This window comes from Erpetoichthys calabaricus, chromosome 11, assembly GCF_900747795.2.
Source record: "Erpetoichthys calabaricus chromosome 11, fErpCal1.3, whole genome shotgun sequence".
NCBI lineage: Eukaryota > Metazoa > Chordata > Cladistia > Polypteriformes > Polypteridae > Erpetoichthys > Erpetoichthys calabaricus.
The window spans coordinates 31,919,803-31,929,523 of record NC_041404.2 but is presented as its reverse complement, the minus strand read 5'-3'; positions in this window follow the sequence as shown (position 1 = coordinate 31,929,523).

Genomic DNA, 9,721 nt, shown 5'->3' with positions numbered 1-9,721 from the left:
TGTAGCGCCAAAGCCATGGGGGTCTTCAAGATACTGAATCAGCTGGACATATCGGCAGCATTTCCATGAGACGTGGATACAAAGTGTGAATGAGAGGACAAGACGTGGCGAGAAGATGTCTGCACAGCACCCCCCCAGATGTAGGCTTTTGTATTGCTTTTAAATTGTTTAAATTTGGCAGAACTGAGAGCCTAAATCTAATTAACAATAAATACCAAAATGTCCCCCGGAAGGAAGAATGAATGCATGACCTCCATTGCCTTGTCTTGTGTAAAGGTGTCACTTGAGCAGTTGTGCACAGCGTATGAAAAGTTTTAAAAAGTCAGCAATCGGCAGCCCCCGGGTGAAGCAGAAGACAAGGCAGAGTCGGTGATCACCCACCACACAGGAAGAAGACATTAAGTGGCTGTGTGCGTGCAACTCCATTATTAGCAAGAAGAGCAGAGCCGAACAGAAGATCAAAGGCATCCAGGACATGGACAGGCGATCCAGACGTGACAGATGGAACTTCATTACCTCAGGCTGAGTGAATGGAAGGAGATGAAAACGACAGATAAGTGTGTGCGGGGGCTCGGAGCAACACATGGCAGGCAGAGTGTCATCTGGGAGGTGACATTGTGAGAACTGCAGATGTCATCTGATGAGGTCCAAACTGAGACCTGTAGCATTGTGATAACTGCAGATGTGGACTGATGAGGTCCAACGTGAGCCCTGTGACATCATGTGACATGTGGCCTGAACAGGTTCAAAATCAGATCTGTGACATTATGTGGCCTCATGAGGTCCAAACTGAGACCTGTGATATCATGTGACATGTGGCCTGATGAGGTCCAAGCTCAGACCTGTGACATGTGACCTGAACAGGTTCAAAATCAGATCTGTGACATTATGTGGCCTCATGAGGTCCAAACTGAGACCTGTGATATCATGTGACATGTGGCCTGATGAGGTCCAAGCTCAGACCTGTGACATCATGTGACATGTGGCTTGATGAGGTTCAAAATCAGATATGTGGCATTATGTGGGCTCATGAGGTCCAAATTGAGACCTGTGACATTGTGATAACTGCAGATTTGGACTGATGAGGTCCAACGTGAGACCTGTGACATCGTGTGACATGTGGCTTGATGAGGTTCAAAATCAGATCTGTGGCCTCATGCGGTCCAAATTGAGACCTGTGACATTGTGATAACTGCAGATTTGGACTGATGAGGTCCAACGTGAGACCTGTGACATCATGTGACATGTGGCCTGATGAGGTCCAACATGAGACCTGTGACATCATGTGACATGTGGCCTGATGAGGTTCAAAATCAGATCTGTGGCAGTATGTAGCCTCATAAGGTCCAAACGAAGACCTGTGACATTGTGATAACTGCAGATTTGTCCTGACGAGGTCCAACGTGAGACCTGTGACATCATGTGACATGTGGCTTGATGAGGTTCACAGTCAGACCTGTGACATTACGAAAACTGCAGATGTGACCTGATGAGGTCCAAACTCAGATGTGTGACTTGTGAAATGCAGACTGCCATTAAAGACATTGCAGGCTATGAACACCCCAGCGACTGCGGCAGGCTTTGTACAAAACTATCTCGATCAGATATGACATTAGTCAGATGCCACAGCTTACATTAATCAACACCAGAGCAGCCCGTCACCAAAAGCAGCAGAGGCACCATGACAGTTGTGGTCACTCACACACCCCGCAAGGCACAGAAAGATTCCAAAGTAAAATCTCACCCCATATGGAGCTCCCCTCAGTATTCGCTCAGTACAGCCTGGTTAGGGTGGTCCGTACCCAAGTGCTCCACTGTGAGTGAACTCACAACACCTGATTCAGCGAGACTCTGCTTGGTGTCTTCTTTGTGTCTAATGCCACCGCAGGTCCTGCTGCTACTGCAGTGTGGGGACCTTCACGTGTCCTGTCGTGTGATTCAGGCCTTTTCTGATTGTTCGGCCTCATTGTTGTACAGGCTACTGCACATATTCACCGTGCTTTTGGGTTTCCTTTGTCAGGACATGTGATCGTTGTTATGGGCGTGTCCTAAGAGGTCATAACCCGGGTACTGTGAAAAAACAAATATAAAAGGACCTCGGGGGCAATCTTTCCTTATCCAAGCTATCTATGCAGATTAACAAAAAGAACAATTCTATTGCTTGCAAAAACTCCGCGCATCTTGTGTTCGTGTATCGACCTTTTGCTTTTGTCCTTGACTGTTTGTTGCTCTTCATTTTGGCCTTGTCACACAGTTTTCTTTGTTCTCCCAGTTTGGACCTGTTTCTGATTTCACGTCCTTCTCCTGGTTACTTCAAACTTGTCTGCCCTGTGGACGTAACGCTAATATCTGTGATGTCATCAGCTTTACACTTCCACACGAGCTCTTGATGAAGGTAACATTTGGGTGACGTCTGGCTGGGTATGAAATGCAGTCATGGCCTGGGTTTACATGTTCTGTTTGTTTGTGAATCTACAAGTATTTATATTTTATATGAGTGAGTATTCTTTAATCCATTAAAAATCACTCATTAGCAGCCTTTCTGATTGGACAGGCTCGGCCCCCTCAGGCCCACCTGGAATGTATTGATCGGGCTGTTGGTACCAATAAAAGATCAGACCAGCTGGCCATTTGCTCAACACAGTAGCAGAGGTGACCGTGTGACAAGAGTGACACAGTGGCATGTTTTGAACAAAGACACATTTTTCCTTGATTCGGTCCTCTATCAGACATCGCGATCAAAGGACACACTGCAGACTTTCATTTAAGGGGATTTGCAGACATTTCGGTCACAACATGGAGAAATGACAACACTTTATCTACAAGGTTCCCCCATTTCAGGGCTTCATAGTGTTTGGGACAATTGGTGTCCCATGTATTTGTGATTGCTCAGGTGGGTTTCATTGCTTCATAAGATCCCTCGGCTTGTTTCTACCCTTTGGAGTCTGCAGTTGCTGTTGTTCAACGTGAGAAGAAGAGCTGTGCCAGTGAGAATCAAAGAAGCCATTATGAGGCAGGAAAAGAAGAATAAAGCCATTAGAGACATCGGTAACACCTTAAGGTGACCTAAATGAACTGGTTGGAATATCAACAAGAGGAAAGAACAAGCTGGAGAGCTCAGTAATCACAAAGGGACAGGTAGGCCAAGGAAGACGCCCATTGCTGATGCCAGAAGAATGCTCTCTATGGTAAAGAAAAAGCCCCCAACGCCTGTGTGACAGATCAGAGACCGTCTTCGGGGGGCTGATGTGTGTGTGTGTGTGTGTCAGAGATGACAATCGGCAGAAGATGTCATGAACAGAAATACAGAGACCACACTGCAAGATGCAAACCACAGAAACAGGATGGCCAGAATGCAGTTTGTGACGAATGACTTAAAAGAGCCTGAAGATCTCTGGAAAAAAGTCTTGAGGACAAAGGAGACCAAGATGAACCTGAATCAGAGTGATGTCAAGAGAAAAGTGTGGAGATGAAAAGGAACTGCCCAAGATCCAAAGCAGAGCACCTCATCTGTTAAACATGATGGAGGGAGTACCGTACTATGGCTTGGACAGGTATGGCTGCCACAGGTCCTGGTCACTGATGGTGGAACTGCTGACAGCAGTCGCACAGTGAATTCTGAGGTGTAGAGAAACATCTGATCTGCTCAAGGTCTAGTCAATGTCTTCAAACTCTTTGGGCGGCGCTTCATCCTACAACAAGATAATAAGCCAAACATACTGCTGAGGCAACACACAGGAGTTTTTCGAAGCTAAAAAAATGGACAATTCTTAAATGACCAAGCCAGTCAGCCAATTTAAATCAACTGAGCGGGACTTCAGTATACAGAAGAGAAAACTTAAGGGGACAAAACAAGCAGGAGCTGAAGATGGCTGCATTAGGGGCTTGGCAGAGTGTCACCAGAGAAGATCCTCAACACCTGCTGATGTCCACTGTTTGAATCACAGACTTCAATTGCGACAAAGAGCTAAATATGACGGCTTTAATAAGCCTGCCATTGCTGTGTCCCAAACATGCTGGTGCCCTGAAATGGGGGGGCCATGTAAAAAAAAATGTTTCTACACAGTGTGACCAAAATGTCTGCAGATCCCCTTAAATGAAAGTCTGTGGTGGGCTCTTTAATCACGATGTCTGACTTTTTTGAATTGTAGTTATAAACTGTGGAGCAGAGCGGTACATCAAGGAAAAATGTGCCTTTGTCCCAAGAATTATGGAGGGCCATCACTGTGTCCCCGTATGAAGGACCATTTATTTAGCTTTTTACTTTGTTACAATAATTATTGGGCGGCACGGTGGCGCAGTGGGTAGCGCTGCTGCCTCACAGTTGGGAGATCTGGGGACCTGGGTTCGTTTCCCAGGTCCTCCCTGCGTGGAGTTTGCATGTTCTCCCCGTGTCTGCATGGGTTTCCTCCCACAGTCCAAAGACATGCAGGTTAGGTGGATTGGCAATTCTAAATTGGCCCTGGTGTGTGCTTGGTGTGTGGGTGTGTTTGTGTGTGTCCTGCGGTGGGTTGGCACCCTGCCCGGGATTGGTTCCTGCCTTGTGCCGTGTGTTGGCTGGGATTGGCTCCAGCAGACCCCCGTGACCCTGTGTTCGGATTCAGTGGGTTGGAAAATGGATGGATGGATGGATGGACAATAATTATTTCATTCATGCCAGGGTGGCTGTGTTTGAGGTCACAAGTTCAACTCCAGCAGGAGCCCAGCCTGTGGTGGGCACGGCCCGGTCCTCTTACAATAAGAGCTGGACTAAAATGTTTAGGCAGAAGTGAAAACTGACACTTGAACCCGGGCTGCATGTCCACACAGTGTGGAAGTGCCCGAGTATGACTGTAAACCGTTGATGTCTGTCTGAGTTACGTGTGGCACGTAGCCCATCTGCTAACCGCATGTCCCACCTCATCTGGAGCCGAACAAATGGCATCCGTTCTTCATGTGCTGCTGGGGGCTGAGAGCCGCTGTGCTACCCAGTGACTGCTGCTTTTTTGCCCAGCAGGACGAGTGACTCACCGGCTCTTGAAGACGAGCCACAAAAAGCCCCGCCGTGACAAATTCCACAAAGGCCCATGAGTCACCTTCTATATATAACTGCTCTTTGTGCATGCGAACAAAAAGATTTGTTCATATTTAATTTATGCCAAATTTAAAATGCTGCTACTAAAGGTGCTATCGGTTTGCAGTGCAGGTGGAGAACCTTGTGGGCAAGGAAGGATATTGGTAAGGACGATGCCAAGGGGTTGGGGGGGTAACGTGTGGAGTGTCCAATGCAGCATGTGATTGTCATGTGCTTGTCGACGGTCTGAACCCGTGGTACAAAGCACTCGGCCGCTTCACGGCTCCTTAAGGTCCCGTTGAGGGGATTAGCCTGGCAGTTATGAACACCGAAGGACCACCAGGTGGCAGTAGCCTCTCTGCAGGTGTCCATAGAAGGGCAGAGCCTAACAAATAAGGATGTTGGAAAGCCGGCTGTTTATCCTATGGGGGTCTTCATAGTCTCAGGAAAGGGACCTCCCACGTTCTTCATCTGACATGAAATGTTGGCCAACCCACCAAGGACTGTGTGACTCTGGAAGGCCTTAAGTCTGCTTCAGTCTTTTGTGTTACCGCCCACTAACACTTGACTAGACCTCTTTCTTTCTTTCTTTCTTTCTTTCTTTCTTTCTTTCTTTCTTTCTTTCTTTCTTTCTTTCACCATATTCCAGTCTTCCCTCTTCATCCACCCATCCATCCATTTAATGCCCCATATTATTGTAATTTATTATCATTATGCAATGTTAAAGTCTGACGTGGCAGCAGAGGGCACAAAATGCAAACCAACCTTGGACGGGGTGCCAGCTCATCCCAGGGTGTCGTCCACACAGATACTCAAGCTGCTTCAATTTAGTCAGCAGGTCTTTGAGATGTGGAAGGAAACCCGCACAGTGACAGCGTACAGACTTGGAGATGTGACTAGATCATCCTTCTTCAATCAGCCATCAGCTCACTGAAGTTCAGGACTGACCATAAGGCAGAATGAGCTAAAGCTAGATGGGATGTCAGCCCACCACAAAGCCCCTCACAGCCGCTCTCAGGCTCACTTAGTTTGAGTCACCATTCAATGTAGGAGACACACCTTGGGGCTCTCAAATGAGACAACAGGGTCTCTGAACCCCGGACTGTGACTTTAATTTATGGTCAACTTCACCCTTCAACAAAGTGAGGACAAAGTTCATAAATAAGCTCATTAATTCATCCTTTTGTTCTCTTGCTAGTTTAGTCATTCTAGTCGTTTGTTTATCAATGAATCCAACAATCTGTGCATGCAGCAACAAATGTACCTATATGTTCATTTAATTTTCATTCATTCATTTGTTCATTCATCTGTTAATCTGTTCATTCCTTAATCAGTTTGTGCATTTATTCATTCATTTGTTAATCCATTCATCCACCCAGTTCCTCAATTATTTATTTGTTCCCTTCTGCATGCATCTATTTGTTCAGTTAATTTCCATTCATTCTTTTTTTAGCCATCTTCTTCCATCCGTTTTTTTCCAACTATTAATTAATTCCATCCATCCATTAATAATTAATCAATTGGTTATTTCTTCCATCCATCCATGTATTCATTTTACTTTATTTATTTATCATTTGATTTACATCATTATTTATTTATTCACACATGCATTCATCCTATTCTGCCTGTTTGATTCATTCAGTTATTCATTTGTCTGTCCGTTCATCCCATTGTTTCCCTTTGTTTCTTCATCCCTCCATGTATAAACACAATTATCCATTTGTTCATTTAATTTTCATTCGTTTATTCATCCATCCATCCATGAATTTATTGATCAGTTTGTCCATCTGCCCATCCATTCATTAACTAATTAATTGGTTAATTCTTCCATACATCAGTGTATTTATTTTCCTTCATTTAGTCATCCATCCAATTAATTATTTATTTGTTCATGCCTGCCTGCATTCGTCTGTCCGGTTGATCCACTTCAATTATTTATTTATCCATCCTTTTACACATTTATGTTCCTTTGGTCATTCATGCATCCATGCATAAACAAATGATCAGTTTGGTCAATTAATTTTCATTTTTATTCATTAATTCTTTCATACATGAATTAATTTATGTATCTGTCTGTCCATCTATGCATCTGTTCATTAATTTTCTAATGTATTTACTCATTCATCCATCCATTTATTCAATTATTAATTTATTCTCTTATGCATGCATACATTCATTAATTGTTTTACATTTTTCTGTTTATTCTTCGACGGATAATTTATTCAATTATCGATTTTTTCATCTGTCTTGCTGTCCATTAATTAATTAATTAGCTGGTTAATGACTCCATCCATCCCTTTATTAACTTTCCTTCCTTTATTCATCCTTGTATTTATAGCATTTTCATACGTTCATACATGTATGCACTCATTCTGTTCTGTTCATCTGTCTATAAATTCATTCATTAATTTATCAATGTGTTCATCCATTCATGTCCGCTCATTAATACATCCATCTATATTCTCAGTTATTTAATCATTCATTCATTCATGACTGTATCCAACAATCCTTTTATTTGTTTGTTCATATGTTTGATTTTGACATCCATTCATTAATTACATCATTTCTTAGCCCATCCATTGATTCATGCGTTTCTATCTCCATCCATTCCTTTACTGTACTCCTCCATCAGTTGTTTTCTCACTTGTTCACCTGCCTATCTGTGCATTCATTCACTAATTTATCCTTCCACACTCCCTTTGACTTGACTCACTCCTCCTTTCCGGGGTCGCCTGGCAACAGTGGACTCGAGGCTGGAGCTGCACAGTGCACAAAGCCATCCCAAAATATATTAAGTAATTTCCTATTTGCTCAGGTTTGTTGCTGTAACTTAAGTCTCCAGAACTGTAGATGTTGTCTAATACAAGTGGCCAGGAGCCATGTTAGCTTCATCTCTATCTCTTGTTGCTCAGAAGTGCACCCTAAGCAAACCAGACATGTGTGAGCGAAATCTGGGTGGTGTATGGAGGAGGAGGAGGAAGAGGAGGAAGAAAAGTGCTTACCGCCATGGACTGGAGACCCACATGTCATCCCATCGCATTCCTACTTTTTGTATCGAGGAAGCTCACCGCCATGGAATGGAGAACCCAGTGTCACCGCATCTCTCTCTTTCTTACTTTATGTGCTTGGTCAGTATTAAGCAGGTCCTGGCCAGAGGAGGCTTTGTCCCTGTACCCATGTTCCAAAGTGGAAGGGTCAGTCAATCATTTTCGTGTACAGCTACACGAGGCCAGATTTAGCAAACAGGGGCTCATCATTTAGAACTGCTAGGCAAGCATTAGAAGACAAGAAAGGGACAACTACGAAATGGGCATTGTACTGTTTCTGTGTGTCAGAGTCAGCATAACAATGGATCTTCTTTTCCTTGTTTGGAATGGCAGGATTTACCTAAGTGGGGGCCTGCACATGGAGAAAGGGTATAAAACCTTGGGACATTGCCCGGCACACCTTTGAAGCCGACGGACAGATGGGAGATAGCATCATCCAATCCTCAAAATCCTTCCAGCGCAGCAACGAAAATGACAGACTGTATACATCGAGCTCCCACTTCGGAGACAAGTCTTGTCATGGTTTCCTCATTTGTTATGCCGCGTAAATCATCATTAAAGAAAGCTATGTTATTTCTCCTAAGTGATTTCTTACTGCCGTATCACTAAGGGAGGGGTATCGCCTTTTTATATTATCTCTATATAGTTTCCGGTTATGTAACACGCCGCAATTACAAAAGAACTTATTCCAACAAGGGAGCTAGCGCCTCCTGCTGGATAGACCCGCTTAGTCCTGAAGAGGGTCACGGGGGGTCTGCTGGAGCCTATCCCAGCTAGCAAGGGGCGCAAGGCAAGAACAAACCCTAGACAGGGTGCCAGTCTACCACAGGGCGAGCACACACACCAGGGCCAATTTAGCATCGCCAGTCCACCTAACCTGCATGTCGTTGGACTGTTGGAGGAAACACACAAAGATAAGGGGATAACATGCAAACGCCACGCAGGGAGGAGGCAGGACGCACACCCTGATCTCCTTCCTGCAAGGCAGCAGTGGTGCAGCAGTGGAAGGGTCAAGTGACAAAATGTCAGCCCCTGTGTCTTGACTGTGTGCCTGTATGGCAGATTGCTGTGCATTTTGCATTTTCCTGACAGGGGTTATCACTGTGGCATGGCCAGATTTTCAGAGATGACCAGGCTGAAGACTTTAGTGCCACCAAGTGTTCTCTATGCTCTTTTTAGCTTAGCAGCAGACATTTAATGCAGACAACTTGACAGCTGGCTTATCCTGAACTGCATATCCTGGCAATAATGGCCTCAATGCCGGATCCTGCACTGAATGGGATGCCGTCCCATAATTTATTAATTTCCTGTTAGCTGAACTGACAGACATTGTGGGGGGCAATTTGGTGCTGACTGGGCCGTAAAACCATGGGCACTGTGGTTAACATATTGAGTGTAAAGGGCAAGGATGCCTGTTCAATCCCCATGCTCAGTAAGCTCCCACACGATTATGGTGGGACGCACCTGTAAGTTTCCTGCCTAAGATGAGGTCTGGGGTGGCAGCAGACATCGACTGCAATGACAATAGCCTCTCTGTGCTCCTGCTTCAAGTTCTCAACGCTGATCATCTGTTTTCCACACACCTGCCTTGCCTCCCTGTTTGAACAACTCCACTGAGTCA